The sequence below is a fragment of the Amblyomma maculatum genome, chromosome 7 (genome assembly GCF_055883805.1).
Source record: "Amblyomma maculatum isolate TAMU_Amacu chromosome 7, ASM5588380v1, whole genome shotgun sequence".
Lineage (NCBI taxonomy): Eukaryota > Metazoa > Arthropoda > Arachnida > Ixodida > Ixodidae > Amblyomma > Amblyomma maculatum.
In genome coordinates, this window is record NC_139350.1 from 15,581,495 (window position 1) to 15,599,974 (window position 18,480).

General features: G+C 46.2%; 1 long non-coding RNA gene and 1 pseudogene across 1 annotated transcript in view; both read left to right on the forward strand.

Annotated features, from left to right (window-relative positions):
- Positions 1 to 6,233: 6,233 nt before the first annotated feature.
- Positions 6,234 to 18,480, forward strand: part of LOC146182742 (uncharacterized) — a 36,895-nt gene continuing 24,648 nt past the window's right edge. The window contains exons 1-2 of the long non-coding RNA XR_014708388.1: positions 6,234 to 6,456; positions 6,924 to 6,982. This is a non-coding gene — a long non-coding RNA (uncharacterized LOC146182742). The remainder of the gene's footprint in view (positions 6,457 to 6,923; positions 6,983 to 18,480) is intronic.
- On the forward strand, positions 7,991 to 18,161 carry LOC146182743 (uncharacterized; annotated as a pseudogene).

Below are 18,480 nucleotides of genomic sequence, written 5' to 3' on the forward strand. Positions count from 1 at the left end.
AATATTTTAATTTGTTCGTGAAAGCGAGTTCGGACCACTGATGGTGCCGGCACACAGCGGCCATTTTTTGGCAGCGGATATGACGACATTGGGTCCGATTTGATGATTGGACGAACAATAAATTCACGGCTAAATGAACTCATGATTAATGATACGCTCTGTAATGGTCTTGCGTTTTCTAATATACTTACAAAACCGACATATTTATTTTAGATTAAAGCACTTCAAATAAAATGTTACAAAAAATAACGCTAGAGGCTCTGTCTATTTTCCCGAATCTAAGAAATTTGCACCCCTCTAGTAGAAATAGTTGCTCATGTAGCTCCTGTTTGCCCTGTGTTTGCCTCGCGTATACTTGCGTATACCTTGCCAGACTTTGCATGTGGTTTGCCGTTTGTTTATTCCTCGTGGTTTGTTGTAGGTGGTTCTTCGTATCCTAGTAGGCTGTCCTGCCTAGACCGATCGGTTTTCGCTGGTGAAGCCTGGTTATATTTCGTGCTGTCATGAAGAAATTCTGCGCAGTCCCAGGCTGCTCGGAGCAGCGAAGGCATTGGAGGAATGTCGTACCACAGATTTCCTTCCCATAATGAAAGAAAAAGAATGTGGTTAGAAGCTCTGGGCATTGAGAAAGAACCGAATCGGCGTGTGTGCTCGGCCCACTTCACTCCAGATGCCTTCGAGTGTTCATCGGTAGCTTATGCATCCGTAGGCTACAAGCAACGGCGGCTACGCAGCAACGCGGTGCCAACGATGCCAGGCGCTCTGCGAAAAACAGTCGATGACGGAAGTATCGTGACTTACTGAGCAGTGAATGTTGTGCCAATGACCACGTTTTTGGTCAGCGAGTCTGTCGAAGTTCATACACGATCAAGGATTCAATGTTTTAACTGCTGTATACTTTCTCAGAGAGTCATCGTTACGAGTAACGACCTTGGCAGCCGCTCACTGTTCTCTCGACTGTCAACAGATCGGGCCGCGTGAGCGCGTAAGCACACTTGACAGCTCGAGCGGTGCTATGAGGAGGAATGGCAACGAAATTTTAAGGTCGAGCGCTGCGTACAACCTCTCGAATTATATAACATTGGTCAACTGTCGATCGCGTGGCTTGTCTGAGAGTTTGCGCAAGCTTGTCGATTTTTTTTTTCTGAGCATGGCTTGCTGGAGCTCCGACCGCATTATCGAAAAAAAAAAGGGGGGGGGGGGGGGGACGGAGTACATCCCTAGCACGCGCGTTCCCCTGTCCCTTGCCACAAGGTCTGTTGACGCAACAAAGCAGATGAAACGCGTTTTTACCCCCCCCCCCCCCCCCCCCTGGTCTTTTTTTTTTTTTCGATAATGCGGTCGGAGCTTCGGCAAGCCATGCTCTGAAAAAAAAAAAAAAAAAAAAGCTTGCGCAAACTCTCAGACAAGCCACGCGACGACAGTTGACCAATATTATATAATTCGAGAGGTTGTACGCAGCGCTCAACCTTAAAATTTCGTTGCCATTCCTCCTCATTCATAGCACCGCTCGAGCTCTCAAGTGCGCTCACGCGATGCACTCACATTATGAGCGCATCTGCTACTTTGGCTGCCAGTTATAGTTCCTTTGCCACACTGGCTGTGGCTGTGGGTAAACGCAAGAGGGGGGGTAATTGCAATTTTATTGTAGTGTTTGCAGACTTGGATAATGGCCACATCTTTAAGGCAGTGCTGTCCCTATGGGAAGGATATGGCTGCTCCAGCATGAGCATTTCTAAGGGGCCAGTGACAACCAAAGCAGGCCAGTGCTGAGGAATCGGCCGTGGGTTAATGGAGCTGCCAGACCATGAGAATGAGCAACAATTCAGCGCGGCCACATCACTCAACGATCACGAGAAGTGACAAGATAGTATAGTGACTGGTATAGCAATGTGGACAATAAGAGTCTGAAGCAATGAATGTCGTGGTTTTCGGTGACACTTACTCCAACGACGAAAGGCATCATTTTCAAAAGGCAAAGCTTCATCATGTTCCTTATGAGCCCATAGTACTAGTACTGGGATCAGCACAGACTCGCAGCTGATTCTCAATGCAAGGGCTTGCACATGAATGTTCGTACAGAAGATCAAGTCACATTCTTCTCATCCCATATTGCCAACATCACAGTGAAAGCCTGGTTTCTGCAAGCCGCATAAGAGGAGAGGTGTTATCAAGGTGTTATGACATGATACATGAAGAATGACCTTGCTCACTGACTGCTACAAAGTGTTTGTGCACTGTTCTACTGTGTTTTCCTGACATTTGCCATAACAGCATATGCCACAGAAAATTTGACTGCGGGTTCAAAGAGCACGCAGCCATCGAGCTTGCTGAAATGCTTTCCCATTGCCTTAGATGCAAAATGTCTTAGACAAAGTTTTGTACCAAGAATCATTGCTGCATGTTGTGTGGTTTCATCCATGACTTCAAAACTTGCAAAATGGACTTTATGCCAGGTGTGGTGATCATCCAGCTGGTTTCGATAGCTGCTCCTACTGGCTGCCACTACACCATTGAAAGTTCCTTGTTGCCAGTCCCAAAATCTAACCGTGCCGTGTCGACCTTGTGCATGACCTGTGTGCTGAAGATGACTGTTTTTCTGCATCTGCAAAGTGTGTCCATGTTTTTGACCAACTGCATTTGATCCAGTCTCCACTGTCCCCTAAGTGCAAACAAGTTCAAACGGCTGTAGCAAAAATGTTCGTGTTCTTGAGGGACCAGGCCACTGCAAGACGTCATAAGTGGCATGCAAACAATCTGCTGTGGTCCAGTGTGTCCCAGTCAGCATCTTTTTTCGATGTTGTGAGGGATTATGATGTGCAAATTACGGAGCTCCGAAATGAAGATCTGTCCTTCCTTCCCTTATATTTTGTTCGAAGCCCTGTGTTCATATGTCCAGCGATATTACCTGGAACCTTCACCAACTCCCTACAGCTGTGCTTTTCTTGTAGTTAATGTTTAGCACTTAGAAAGCAATGCTTGTTGTGTTGTATATGACCTTGTCGAACTTTGCAGAACTCAAAACCAGCGAAATGTGCCAGTTGTAATGCAGTGCAGCTGCGCTGGGACGAACCTGAACTGAAAATATTCTTGAACAAAACCTGTGGTCCAGATTGTGGCCCTCTCTGAAACTGGCTTGCTAAAAGGAAGATCTCTGTCTAGATATATGACCGATAAAAACTGCCACGTAAACTGTTTTTCTGATATAAGTCTCGCTGCTATACATACTCCAGGAAATTCCGCATGTGTGTTTTGATAACATCACCAATCTTTGGTTGGACGTCATTAAAGTAGCAGCTGTGAGGATACAACTCTGCTCACAAGCTCTTTCTGTCGTTTTTTTGTATGTGCTTCTACATAAAATTTTAACTGTAGCTTTGTAACTGGTGCCCATCTCCTCAGATCACATGTTGATTTAAATTTCTATCCGTCTCTCAGGGTGACAAGATCACAGCTTCCTATTTGTGAAAACTTCTAGACATTGTTGACAGTGATAGAAGCCACGCTTCCTATTATCCTTCAGCCTCTGCTGTAGACCTGCCCCTGCATTCATCCAGCATCCAAGTGAAGTGGTCACTGGCACCTTGCTGCATTTGGAGTGACCATTGCTTGCATTTAGTGCTGCCTATCATCTATGTGGCTCCAAAAGTGCTATCCGGGTTAGAATACTTGGCAGCAAGGAGTAGGTGTTGAATCTTGCACATCAAGAATATGAACCTCTTTTTCTTTTTTGGTATGCTCTCGACATTGGAAGCTCAACATGGTCTGCTTATACCTTCATACCTTGCTGCAATACTCCATGCGTCAACATAGCTGCAGGTCAAAGTTATGCAATGCCAGAACTTTTGCCTCACTATCAGAATATAGGTATTGTTGTGGCTGAGCCTTGGAACAGACACCTATATGTGTATCCAAAGTGCCATTGGCACAAGAGCCTTTCCAAAATGCATCACTGAAAGTAGCCTGGCCAGTTGGTGCATGTCTCTTTGTGGAGCAGCATGCAGTATTTCTTGCCTGCAAGCAATATATTTATTCAGTTGCTAGCGAGTTCTGTGTTGGTGTCTTCATGACTCTGTTCCGTCACCCTGTGCACTGTTTTGCTAAGGAGAATTTAAAAAATGGCCATTAACATGACCACAGGGGAAGCATTTGCTTTTCTTGGTTCTTCCCGGTGTTGCAATATGGTGTTGTACATAGTTTGGCCTCATGGTTCCGGAAAGTGTAAGACCAAAAATGAAGAGCCCTGAAAAAAAGTGTTTCAAAAGTTGTATATCTGTGTTGCCCTTTTCTGTCTTTGCCTGGCATACTAATTGCTTTTCGGCTTAACAGTATGACATGCTGTAATCCGTGCTGCAAGCTGTGCACTGTATAAACAAATGAAGCTTGAAAAAACTGAAAACTGGTTTATTTTTTTTTTTTACCCCTCCCAGTTGGGAAATTTAACCCTGTGTAGCGTTCCGATGGAAACATCTTCCTAATCATGGTCACCGCACTTGGAGGGATCACTCTTTGTTCTCCAGTTCAGTCTCTCCCCCAAATCCATCTTGCAAACTGGTGGTAGGCCACATGATATTTTCTAGAATGAAAAGAAGAGAGACATCTGTGAAAGAGCAATCTCGGGATTTACAAAGCTCCAGTCCTCATTGGTTTGACTCAAATGTCTAGCATACTGCAAAAAGAGTACCACCACAAATCACCTCCATACCTTGAGACAAAATACCCTATGTAGAGTGTTGTTTTCTCGCCTCAGGGAATAAAAAAATATAAAAGAAAAGGTTGTACATAGATCTAATAAGTTCTGCTATAGATTAGTCATTACATTACTGATAGTGCTTTCTACACATATGCAATGATAATAAATGAGTAAGCTGTACTAGTGAATCCAGTGAAATACTGTGCTTTTACAGCATGCACACATGTTGGAAAGGTTCAAACGTCCTTAATGTGGAACCACATGGCTCAACATCTCGGCAGCACAGCGGCTCCGTACACCTGGACGCAGCAACAGTTTCAAGTCATCAGTGTGGTGTTTTCTCCGCTCGCGTGACTTCCGGGGTTAAAATTGAACGTAATGTTACCACAGTGGCTCTATCACCACGTTTTTAATCGCGATATGGACAAGGCACATTTCGTCAATATACACATATGTTATTTTTCGAAGTTCGCGAGGCGTGCCTGCGTACCGAGAACGACTTGGCGGAAACGATCTAATCGAGCCACTGCATTCTACAAGAATTCGTTTCAGTCCCAAGAAAGATGCAAAAAAAGTTCTGCGGTTCATATTTACCAGTGCGCATCGTCAGCTTGGTGGTGGTCTGGCAGCGTTGCTGGGCGATCGTCGTCAACACCGCGCGGTGGACGCGACGACGCTGGTCGGCTGCTGTTCGTCCCCTTTCAGCGTATCCCCGCACGGAATAACGCGCAGATCGTCGCTCCGTCGCGATATCTCGCGTTCGAGTTCCGATTAGTCTGGCAAGTCCATTTACGGTGACTTCTTATGCACTCCTAAGGTGCTAGCAGTGCTGATATCGGATGGTGAAGCGTCGCTGACCATCCACCTGTTTATCAACATGGGAGCGGCGCTGTCTACTTACGCCCACGTGTTCCTTGTAACCATAGCAACGACGCTGCCATCCTTGGCAGGAACGAGTTAAAGCAAACAGGCAACCATGCAGTGATAACTTCCGCGACGTCATCGGTTTGCCTCTTTTGATTGGTCGCACCCAATGACGTCAATGGGAGAGCGAAATGGGTATGGGAAGCCCCGCAAAATTTGAGTTGAGGGCAGTTTTTTGTTTGCTTCTATTTTTAAATTTCTTCATTGAATAACTCCCGTTCCTGTGCACCGATTCTTGTAATTCTTTTTGAGCTAGTATCCCTGTGACATAAAGAATTGACCTGAAGCATAACCGATATCATATTACGAAGCGCTTCGCGGCTCCTTTAACAAGTGATTCGGCTGTTTTGCAGATCACGAAATTATCTGACCCCAATTCTATTACCGCTGATATAAAATAATCCCTTAATTAATCATGCAACTTTCTAGCATCTGATCTGATAATTAATGCCGTTTTCTATCTCCGGCATTTTTACGTGCCGAGGCATGCACTCCTCGTTCGGTGAAAACGAAACTCCAACCAGGCAGCACAGCATAGGAGCTTGTTACCTCAAACACATGAAAGTCGATGCGAACCGATCCAATCCAGCAAACAAGTATTCTTGGCACCATGGCCGCGGGTTTCGTCGTTAAGTTCCGTGGTGCTTTCTTGGAATTTTGTTTTTTGAGCTTATTTTGTGTTGTTTGTTTATTGTGCGGCTATTTGGCTGCGCTACAAAAGGGATGTTCCACTTATGCGTTAGTCGAGAACTCCTTTTGGCCCTGAAGCTTTCCAACTGGCTTCGCCGAGATGGTGCTTTGTTGCTTTGGATGAAAGGAGCGGCTGGTCACTCCCGAATGTAAGTAACAGTGCGTGAACATTACTTTTAGATGTTATTGCTGGATGGGTGAAGTGTTATAACACAGTTGCAACCTACTGCGCACTTTGTTCACCCTGGCGTGAAATTTCTAGCATGGAGTGGTTACAAGCGTGAGGCGATACCTGCCACGAGACATGTTTATTCGTGTTGACGAGCGCACCACAAAGGCCCGGAAACGAGTGCATCGCGCCTCTCTTTTCTATCTGCGTTTCTTATATTACGAGTGTTTGGTAATATTTTAGAGGAAACCCTCAAGGCAGAGTGGGGTTTTGGAATGAGAGTAATTATTACGTTCACCCGTGCGCTGCCGCACGGCGACAAAAGAAAGCTCACAGATTTTGTGGTTAAACGGAATGCGAATAAAGCATAATGCCAGAACTACTGGCATTTCAGTGGTGCATGACTTTGCTCTCTTTTAATTCCCCCCCCCCCCTTTTTTTTTGTAGATGAGACCTGCCCACATTGCGGATTGGTGCCGAAATAATGCCAGCTCATGGAAGAACAGGTAGGCGGAAATTCATTGATATTGCTTTTGCATAATATTGGCTTGCAGAGGGATTAAACATGTACGGCACAGTATGTTGCACAGTGCAGTAGAAGTGTACCACAAAGTTTAAAGGTCCTGTTAGATTTGCTGACTTCCCTCATATTCTGTACTTAAATCCTTATCTTTGTGCATGGACCGTAGTGAGGTGATGCCATGCATTAGTGCAGCCTTGACAAACATGTTATCAATGCTAGAGCTCAATGCTGAGCCAGATAGGAGGGCTTTACAGCATCCATGGAGCTACAGGTCCTTGAATTGTGAGCAGTCCACTCTTCATTACTTCTTTGGAGCCCTGGTTTTTCAGATATGCTGTGAATGTTCTGCTGCATGATTTGTCAATGAACACCACAGGAATAACGGCGCAACGACGGTAGCACAAAGAACCCGCAAGCACATATACACTATCAGCAATCAAAATGAAAACAAGGAGCCAAACTCTTCCTTCACACCTAAGCAGGTGACACATTGCTATCTCGCAAAACCCTTCTATCGTCCATGCATAAGGTTAATAAACAATGAAAATTTTTCCTTTCCAAGAATTAAAAACTTACCAAATAAGCCAAAGCAGTGTCCACACAACACTTATGAAGAGGCGCATAAAATTTTAGTGAGTTTTTGACAAAAAAAGAAAGGCAGCAGACATGTCAGTGATACATAATTCCGCTCTCTCAATGGTAGGGTAGTAGCTCTAGTAGGGTCCTCTAAGCAGCGTCACCTAGTGAGAAACAGCAAGAATATTGTTACTTAGTGGTATTAGCTAGTCGTGCTGAGGATGAAGGAGTGCGACAGACTCCGAGAAGACGACGACGTTGAGGGTGTGAAATCAGTGCTCTGATCGATGTTAGTTGTGCGGACAGCTTTCAGATTGTAGATCTTCCACGTAACATCTCTTGGTGGAGGTGAATCTTTTCGATCCCCTTTCACAAGCTGGATTTCTGCAGCGGCCGCCACATCGGAACCACTACAATGACTACAGACGCCTCTACCTCTACAGCCGCCGCACCTGCTGTTGTAATGGCCCACCCCCGTGACCCCGGAACCTTCTGCGGGACTGACGACGTCGATGTAGATGACTGGCTAGCCCTATACGAGCGCGTGAGCAAGCACGACATGTGGGATGCCACACTCATGCTCGCGAATGTAATCTTTTATTTGGCTGGTGCCGCGCGGGTGTGGTTTGAAACCCACGAAGAAGAGCTAACGTCTTGGGATATCTGCTAACAGAAGCTCCACGATCTGTTCGGAAAGCCTATAGGCCGCCACATCGCCGCCAAGAAAGCGCTTGCCTCTCGCGCCCAAACGTCTACAGAGTCTTTTCTCTCTTACATCCAAGACGTCCTGTCTCTATGCCGCAAAGTCGTCCAAGGCGTGCCTGAGGAGGATAAAGTCGGCCATATAGTAAAAGGCATTGCCGACGATGCCTTCAATCTCCTCTTGTACAGGGATTGCTCCCCCGTGGACTCTGTGCTGCAAGTGTGCCGACGTTTTGAGCAGGCGAAACAGAGGCGCATATCTCACCGTTTCGACCGGCTGCCGAACACGGCTGCTAGCTCCTCCTGTATTGATATCCCCACTCCTCGACCGCCTCCTAACGACAGCACTTTGACACACATTGTCCGCCAAGAGCTTGGGGCAATGACTTCCGTGGCCTCACTGTCGCATACACCCGACAACACCCTGGCTACTGTATCACTTATTAAGGCTGTTGTTTGCCAAGAGGTTGCGAATATGGGCCTCCCTTCTACGAGCGCCACCGACACCGTGGATTCAGGACCTGCCCCTCCAGTAATTGCTGCTGCCTCAACCAACATCGGTTTCTCGCCCCGATATCGGTACCGCAACCCAAATGAATGGCGTTCCCATAACAATCGCCAAATCTGTTTTACTTGTTCTCGCGTTGGCCACATTTCCCGTCACTGCCGTAGCCGTTGGTACACTCCGTCTCGCCAGTACACCTACGTCGACCGCCGCGGAGACTATGCCCCTCGCTATTCCCCACCTCGCCCCGACCAGAAGCGTGCTGACCCCGGTTCCACTGTCTGTGCTGCCAACCGTTTACCATCCCCACAAACATGACGTTCACGTTCTCCTCTTCCTCGCCGCAGTTTGTTACCATCCTATTCTGGCCACTTACTGGAAAACTAGCCAGTGCAGCTCCCGGAGGTGACGCTGCATTTATGACCCGGACCGAAAAACCTCTGCTGACTCCTGCCCTACAAAATAACCATATCGACGTCCTTGTGGATGGAGTTCCCGTTTCTGCTCTAATTGATCATCATCATCATCATCATCATCAGCCTGATTATACCCACTGCAGGGCGAAGGCCTCTCCCATATTTCTCCACTTAACCCGGTTCTGTGCTAGCTGCATCCACTTGACCCCTGCGAACTTCTTAATCTCATCCGCCCACCTAACTTTCTGCCGCCCCCTGCTACGCTTTCCTTCCCTTGGAATCCAGTTTGTTACCCTCAGCGACCATCGGTTATCCTCTCTTCGCCCTACATGTCCTGCCCATGTCCATTTCTTCTTCTTAATTTCCACTAGAATGTCGGTAACTTGAGTTATTTCTCTGACCCACTCTGCACGCTTTCTATCTCTTAATGTTACCCCTACCATTTTTCGTTCCATAGCCCTCTGGGTTGTCCTCAACTTAAGTAGAACTCTCTTGGTTAGCCTCCACGTTTCAGCCCCATAGGTGAGTACAGGCAAGATGCAACTGTTGTATACTTTCCTCTTGAGCGATACCGGTAAGCTGCTAGTCATAATCTGCGAGTGCTTGCCAAATGCGCACCATCCCAATCTTATTCTTCTTGTTATTTCCTTTTCATGGTCCGGATCTGCGGTTACTACCTGTCCTAAGTAGACATATTCGCCTACTACTTCCAGTATTTCGCTACCTAATGTAAACTGCTGTTCCTTCCCGAGGCTGTTGAACATTACCTTAGTCTTCTGCATATTGATTTTCAAGCCTACCTTTCTACTTTTTCTGTCTAGGTCATCAATCATTATTTGCAGTTCATCCCCCGAGTTGCTTAGCAAGGCAATGTCATCAGCAAATCGCAGATTACTGAGGTATTCTCCATCTACCCTTATCCCTAACTGCTCCCATTCCAAGTCTCTGAATACTTCCTCTAAACAAGCTGTGAATAGTACTGGGGAGATTGTGTCTCCTTGCCTAACACCTTTCTTTATGGGAATTTTGTTACTTTCTTTATGCAGAACTATGGTTGCTGTGCAGCCACTATATATATCTTCCAGCACTTTCACGTACGGCTCGTCTACCCCCTGATTTCGCAATGCCTGCATCACCGCCGAGGTTTCAACTGAGTCAAATGCTTTTTCGTAATCAATGAATGCTATGTATAAGGGCTGGTTATATTCCGAGCATTTTTCTATCACCTGGTTGATGGTATGGATATGATCGATAGTAGAGTACCGTTTCCGAAACCCTGCTTGATCCTTTGATTGATTGCAGTCTAAGGTTGTCCTGATTCTATTAGCGATTACCTTAGTAAATACCTTATACGTAACAGACAGTAAGCTGATTGGTCTGTAATTTTTAAGGTCCCTAGAGTCCCCTTTCTTGTGAATGAGGATAATGTTTGCATTCTTCCATGGTTCCGGTACCGTCGATGACACCAGGCACTGCGTATACAGGGTGGCCAGTTTTTCTAGCACGATATCCCCCCCGTCCTTCAGCAAATCTGTAGTTATCTGATCTTCTCCAGCTGATTTCCCCCTTTTCATAGTTTCTAATGCTTTCTTGACCTCGTCTTTCGTCACTGGTGGAACGTCTGACTGTTTTTCCCTACCGCCAATCTCATTACGGTCCTGACTACTTTGGCTGCTGTAGAGATCTGTATAGAACTCCTCGGCTACTTTGACTATCTTGTCCATATTAGTGATGACGTTGCCCGCCTTGTCCCTTATCGCATACATCTGGTTTTTGCCTATGCCCAATTTCTTCTTTACCGCTTTAAGGCTTCCCCCGTTCTTTACAGCATGCTCAATTTTCTCCATGTTATACTTCCTTATATCGGCCACCTTGCGCTTATTGATTAGCTTTGATATCTCGGCCAATTCGATCTGGTCTGTTGGATTGGAAGCTTTCATACTCTGGCGTTTCTTAATCAAATCTTTCGTCTCCTTAGACAGCTTACCGGTATCCTCTCTAACTATCCTACCGCCTACTTCTACCGCACACTCAGTAATGATATCTCTGAAATTATTGTTCCTTGCCTCTAGGGTAATGTCGCCATCCTCAGTTAGAGCTGAATACCTATTCTGTAGCGAGATCCTGAACTCTTCTGCCCTCCCCCTCACCGCTAATTCGTTGATGGGTTTCTTTCTTACTAATCTATTGCGTTCCTTCTTCAGATTTAGGCTAATTCGGGACCTCACCATCCTGTGGTCACTGCATCGCACTTTCCCGATTACCTCTACGTCCTGCACAATGGCGGGGGTTGAACACATTATGAAGTCTATTTCATTTTTAGTCTCTCCGTTAGGACTTTTCCATGTCCATTTCCGGTTCTTCCGTTTGCTGAAGAAGGTATTCATGATTCGTAAGTTACTGCGCTCTGCAAACTCAACTAGTAACTCCCCCCTGCTATTCCTAGAACCAACGCCATAGTCACCTACTGCCTTGTCTCCTGCCTGTTTTTTCCCTACCTTGGCATTGAAGTCGCCCATTAGTACAGTATACTGCGTCTTTACTTTTCGCATTGCCGATTCTACATCTTCATAGAAGCTTTCAACTGCCTGGTCATCATAACTACTTGTAGGTGCATAGGCCTGTACAACCTTCAGTTTATACCGCTTATTAAGCCTAATTACGATGCCTGCAACCCTCTCATTAATACTATAGAATTCATCTATATTACCCGCTATATACTTATTGACAAGGAAACCTACTCCTAGTTGTCGCCTCTCTGGTAAACCTCGATAACACAGTACATGCCCATCCTTCAATACAGTATATGCCTCATTCGGCCTCCTAACCTCACTAAGCCCTATGACATCCCATTTCATGCCCTCTAGTTCCTCTAACAGCACTGCTAAACTAGCTTCACTAGCTAGGGTTCTAGCATTAAACGTTGCCAGGGTCAGTTTCCAATGGCGGCCTGTCCAGCGGAGCCAGGCTTTCTTAGCACCCCCTGCTGCGTCACAGGTCTGACCGCCGCCGTGGTCAGTTGTTCCGCAGCCGCTGGTGACTGAGGGCCGGGGTTTTATGGAGCTTATCATAGGAGGTTGTGGCCAATTACTGCACCAGGGTGGCCAACTCCTGTTCTGGTGAGGGAGTGCGTTGCCGGAGGTGTTCACCGGCATCAGGTCGCACTTCAAACCTGTTTATGCAATTCCATCGACACTCGGATTTTTTTTTTTTTTTTTTTTTTTTTTTTATTCATCCGGTGGAGAATTGCGCGGCACCGGGATTTGAACCCCGGTCCTCTTGCATGCGAGGCGGATGTTCTACCGCTACGCCACCGCTGCACCTCTAATTGATACAGGCACCCAACTGTCCGTTCTCATCTCATTTTGCCGTCGCCTCAAGAAAGTCCTTACACCAGCCTTCTCGTCGACAGTTTGCGTCGCCAATGTTAGCCCTGTTGCCGTGGTTGGCATGTGTATGGCGCGAGTTACAATTGCTGACCATCATGCCCCAGTGTTGTTCACCGTCCTACATGAATGCCTCCGCAATGTTATCCTTGGCATTACCTTTTTAACAGCCCGCTCTACCCTTATTGACTGCTCTAGCGGCCTACTTTGCTTGGACCTTCCGCTCTGCTCTGAAGACCCCTCCTGCTCACCTTGCCTTTGATCAGCACAGTTCAGCCGCCTTCCTCTTGAAACTGCAGTTTACATCCCTATGTCACCATTCCCACCCGTCCCGGACGGCGACTATCTCGCGTGTCCTATTACTGATGTCATGCTGCAGCGGCACGTCACCCTTCCTCATCTTATTGTGCACATCTCTCAGAACCGCACCACTCTCTCTGTCCTTAACTTCAACTCAAGTTCTGCCCAAGGGAATTTCACTCGCTGCGCTGTTCCCGATGACCGACTGTGCCATATCAGCCCTGACTACGGATCATTCATCTGCCGTCCCTGCAACCACTCCCTCGTCCTCCACATCGCGCCCTGATCCTCTTACCAGCATGATTGCAGGTGATCTCCAACCTGATTTCGCCGCTGAGTTACACAAGCATTTGCTCACCTACAGTGACCTTTCTGACTTCAGAACCCGCCCATTGGGTCAAACTACAGTTGTCAGCCACCGCATTGACACCGGAGACGCCAGTCCTATTCACAGGCGGCCCTATCGTGTTTTGCTTGCCGAGCGACGGGTCATTCAAACGGAGGTCGAGAAGATGTTAGCGAACGATGTAATCGAGCCTTCCAGTAGCCCCTGGGCTTCCCCTGTCGTGTTGGTCAAGAAGAAGGATAACAGTTGGAGATTCTGCGTTGACTACCGCCATTTGAACAAGATAACCAAAAAAGATGTCTATCCTCTTCCACGTATCGACGACGCGCTTGATAGTTTGCACGGAGCCAGCTACTTTTGTCCATGGACCTTCGTTCCGGCTACTGGCAGATCTCCGTTCACGAGAGATCGTGAAAAAACAGCATTCATCACCCCTGACGGCCTTTATCAATTCAGTCATGCCTTTTGGCCTATGTAACGCCCCTGCAACGTTCGAACGGATGATGGACTCTTGCTGCGCGGCTTCAAGTGGACGACTTGTCTTTGGTACTTAGACGACGTCATTGTTTTCTCGTCCACATTTGACAGCCACCTCTCTCGCCTTTCTACCATTATCGAGGTATTCCGCAGCGCCGGCCTTCAACTCAACTCAAAGAAATGCAGTTTTGGCCATCGGGAAATCAAAGTGCTTGGTCACCTGGTTAATGCTTCCGGTGTTCAGCCTATATGACAGACATATGACAGCCTACGCCGTTTCTACTGGCCGGGGCTCTACCGCTCTGTCCAGCAGTACATTGCCGCATATGAACTGTGTCAACGTCTGAAGAAGCCCACAATTTTGCCTTCATGTCATTTGCAGCCAAGCCCCATACCGACTGACCTGTTTTCCCATCTAGGCATGGACCTTCTTGTCCTCTTCCCAGTTTCCGCCTCCGGGAACAAATGGATTGCAGTCGCCACCGATTACGCTACTCGGTACGCTATTACCCGAGCCATTCCAACCAGCTGCACCACAGACGTCACTGACTTCCTTCTAGAAAACGTACTCTTTCATCGTGGTGCCCCTCGCAAACTACTAACTGACCGTGGCCGTTGCTTCCTGTCGCGAGTGGTTGAAGAAATTCTCCGTTCGTGCTCCGTCCGCCACAAATTCACCACCGCCTATCACCCCCAGACCAACAGCCTCACGGAACGACTAAACCATACCCTCACAGACATGCTGGCTATGTATGTGTCTGCCGACCACCGCGGTTGGGACTTTCATCTCCCTTTTGTGACATTTGCCTACAATTCCTCTGTCCATTCTACCACTGAATACTCCCCATTTTATTTATTACTTGGCCGACACCCGTTACTGCCCTTCGACACCTACCTATCCGTGGCATACGCCACCAGTACTTATGCCAGTGATGCCGTTGCCCGCGCTCATGATGCCCGCCAGATAGCTCGTGCCAGGCTCTCTGCATCCCAAGATTCTCAAATATTCCGGTACGACAGTCGCCACAGTGATGTCCACTACACTCCTGGATGTCTCGTCTTGCTGTGGCTCCTGTGCCGTCGAGTAGACGTGTGAAAAACTTTTGCCCCATTACATAGGCCCTTACAGTGTTTTGCGCCCCGTGACTGACGTCACATACGAAGTTGAATCTGTGTTACCAAAGTCCTCGTCCACAGCACCAACCTCCAAAATAGTGCATGTGTCCCATCTGAAGCCCTATCATGCACATTCTATTTCGCCAACGTAGACCGCATCAGGACTGTGCTTTTCCCGAGGGGGGTAGTGTTACTTAGCGGTATTAGCTAGTCGTGCTGAGGATGAAGTGCGACAGACTCTGAGAAGACGACGACGCTGTCAAAATAAATAAGAGCATATTTAAAGCCTGCTGTCCTCGTTCTAAAGAAAAAAAAGGTGCGGCGCAATGGATTAACACTGCTTACCTGAGCACTGGTGCGTCTGTTCAAATCCTCTGAGTACAAATTATTTATTTCCAACGTTTAAATAAGCTACCAACATTTTCCTGGGCTGTATTCCTCTTTAGATTGCGTTATGTGATGTTTTGGATCCTTAATTGCCTCAAAACCACCTGTGAACGCAGCCAAGAGGTGACGGTATGACGATGGTTGCACTGTACAATTACCTTCACCGTAATCATTTCCTGCCTTCATTAGGTGTATGTTACCTTTAGGTTGCATTCAAAGACACCTCTCAGCAACAATTGCCGTTTACTTGCTGAGAGACAACCAGTGGAGAGAAAAGTTGTGGTACTCTACCGTTGAGGAAACAACTACGTGTCAGCAACACACTCACTAGCTAGTATCTTGATTCATTTTTCTATATTGTTGTGAGGGTTGTGAGGCAGCTGTTTTGCTTTGTGTTTAGGTGCGTGTGTGTGGCTCATGACTGCTTCTGGTCTCAATGTGTGACTGTGCTTTTGCTGTGTTTGTTTGGCCTTGCCTCTTTGGGTAGAAACTGCTTTGCTTAAGACATTTGGTATCTTTTCATTTTCAGAAATGTAAAAATTTCATTGTTGATTAGCTGAACTGGACTATTAAAAGAAATGAAAAGGGTAAATTGAGGGCGTGTAAAGGGTGCAGATAAAAACAAGGATAAACTTAGAGATGAAAGCAACCTCCCTGCGTGAAAGGAAAACAGGCTATGCTCATGCATTTATCCTTGAAGTTTGCTATAGTGGCGGCTTCCACTACTCTACCTGTGAGCTTTTTTTTGTCACTTTTTCGGAATGGTTGTTTATTCAAAAAGGGGTACATTTTGCATTGCTGTCACATTTGTAATGTTCACTGCAGATTTCTAAACAGGGAGCATTTAATGTCATTGCTGTGCTTTGTTAGTATTTTATTGATAGATATGGCAAAGGGAAACATTGGTTGTACTATATGACACAAGAATCCCATCGTAGCATGCACAGAAATCATTATATAGTCCATCCACTATCTTCTGGCAAGCATACATTGGCCGAACTGGCCGAACTATCAATAGAAGACCATTTATAGAGTGTAGCGATGATATTAAAGTTTCGTAGTCCAGAAACCTTCCAGTGCACTGTCACAAATATGACAGCAATGAAAAATGTTCTGTTTTTGAACAAACACCATTCTGAACAAATGCCATAATAAGCTCACACTCAAAATAGTGGAAGCAGCCATGTTCGTGAAGCTCAAGGATGATTGCACCTGCACAGCCTGCGGTTTTATCTGATTTTATCCCTGATTTTTTTTTGCATCCTTTACATGCCCTCATTTTATAGATACCTTTTTCCTTTTAAGTCTTATTCAGTGCTTGTTTATCCTGTGTGCTTCTCCATGCTCTGTTCTCATCTTGCTATGTACTGCTGAAACTGAATGAAAACCAACGAGCCCCAGAATCAGTTCATCAATGAATCTTTCATACCGAGTAATTCTGACAAAGGTCATGTTTTGCTGCATAATTACATCAGCTGGTATGCTGCATGTGCGTTTTACATAAGTTGCTCACTCACACTTCATTCCTTGGCCATGTGCTGTGGAGGTGACTGACCTGGGTTACTGACAGTATAGTACCTGCTTTCAGCAGCAGAGTGTAGTTAAGTTAGAACTGTAGTGCAGGTTTCTTCCCCTCACATAATCAGTACTTTGTTTTTGCTGTCTGCAGTATGCAGTCAGAGGAATGTCCAGCTATAGTTCAGTGTACTTGTGCCTAGTACCAAGACACTGAGTTGCAGATTACTTGCAACTGTGTGGCAAAAAATGGCTGTATCTATCACTTTTTTTAGGCTCTCAGAGTGGTGATATCTATAGCGTTGCATAATGCAGACTTTTTACAGTAAGGTAGGTGTGTACAGTGTGTCTGGAAAAGAAATATATTGCATTTCAGTCTTCCTGCAGTGGTGCTATGGTTAGGGCACTCGACTGCAGAACCTTAGTATGCAGATCGAATTCCGACTACGATGGTTACTTTTTATGGAGGCAGAAAGCAAGGTGCCCGTGTGTTGTGTAATTTCAGTGCATAGTAAAAAACCACAAGAGGTTGAAATTTCCAGAGACTTCAATTATGGTGATAGCCTGAGTCACTTTAGGATGTTAAACCCCATAAACCAGACCAAACCTATATTGGCCTTTAAGAAATATTTTGTTGCTGATGGGTTATGAATTGTGGGAAATATATAGGCTTGCTCTTCCAGCTACATTTTTTTGCCTTGTAATCAATCAAGTTTCAGTTATAAAATATTGCTTGTTGATCAGTGCTACAATTTAGAAAGTATAAATACTCCCTTATTCTTTCCTTGGTTTCAGTGACTGCTGGCTTTTCTCATGTCTATAAATTTGTACTATTCTTTCTGGCAATCATTGATAAAACATGCATGATATGTATGAAAAAGATGCTGCACTCCTTGCACACCTGCCTGTCACATCTTGATACATAAACAATGTGCATTGTTCCTTTTATGTTCTACTAATTCATATACTCCATCTTGAAGCCGTTTGCAGCACTGCCAAAGGTAGGCCAACGTGGCCCAATCCTGGGACCTCTCACCTCTGTGCACTACAACAGATACGTGTGCTCCTACTGTTGACCCGCTAATTGGGGGGGGGGGAGGCATGTATGAGCACTATTTCCTATTATAGTGCATTCCCTATCGAAAAATGCAGTGCCAATGGGACACTGGGCAGTGTTTTTCAATGTAAATCAGTATATTTTTTACACAATACTGTACCACACTGCCGTCGCACTTGGATCCACTGGGCCACACTTGGATTGCACTGACGCTGGCAGTTTAGCGCTGCGTCACACTGGCACCTACTGGGCATTCGCTGCAAGCTCACTGGTCCCAGCATTGTACAGCACGAAGCTGCGCCTCTCACACTGGGTTGCACTGTGTCGCGTTGGCATCTACTGGACGTTCACTGCAAACTCACTGGTCCCAGCGCTGTAAAGCACAAAACTGTGCCAGTGTCACTGGCTTCACTGCGCGCAGTATGCACACTGGGGCAGTGCCCGCATCACAATCACTGGGAAAATTTGCACTTATGCACTAACGTTTAATTGCTGGAGAACATGCCGTGCATCTTATTGTATAGCAGTTTTCATAAAGGGTCTAAGCATGTGTCTGGCATCACCACATGCAGTCAGTCCTGCAGTGAATTAATGTATGTGACAAACGTCGATGTAGACCATGACCCTGTCATGCATGAGTATAATTTGTTACACGCGCTCTTTCGCAATGATGTTAAAATCACGACTAGTAAAGTTTA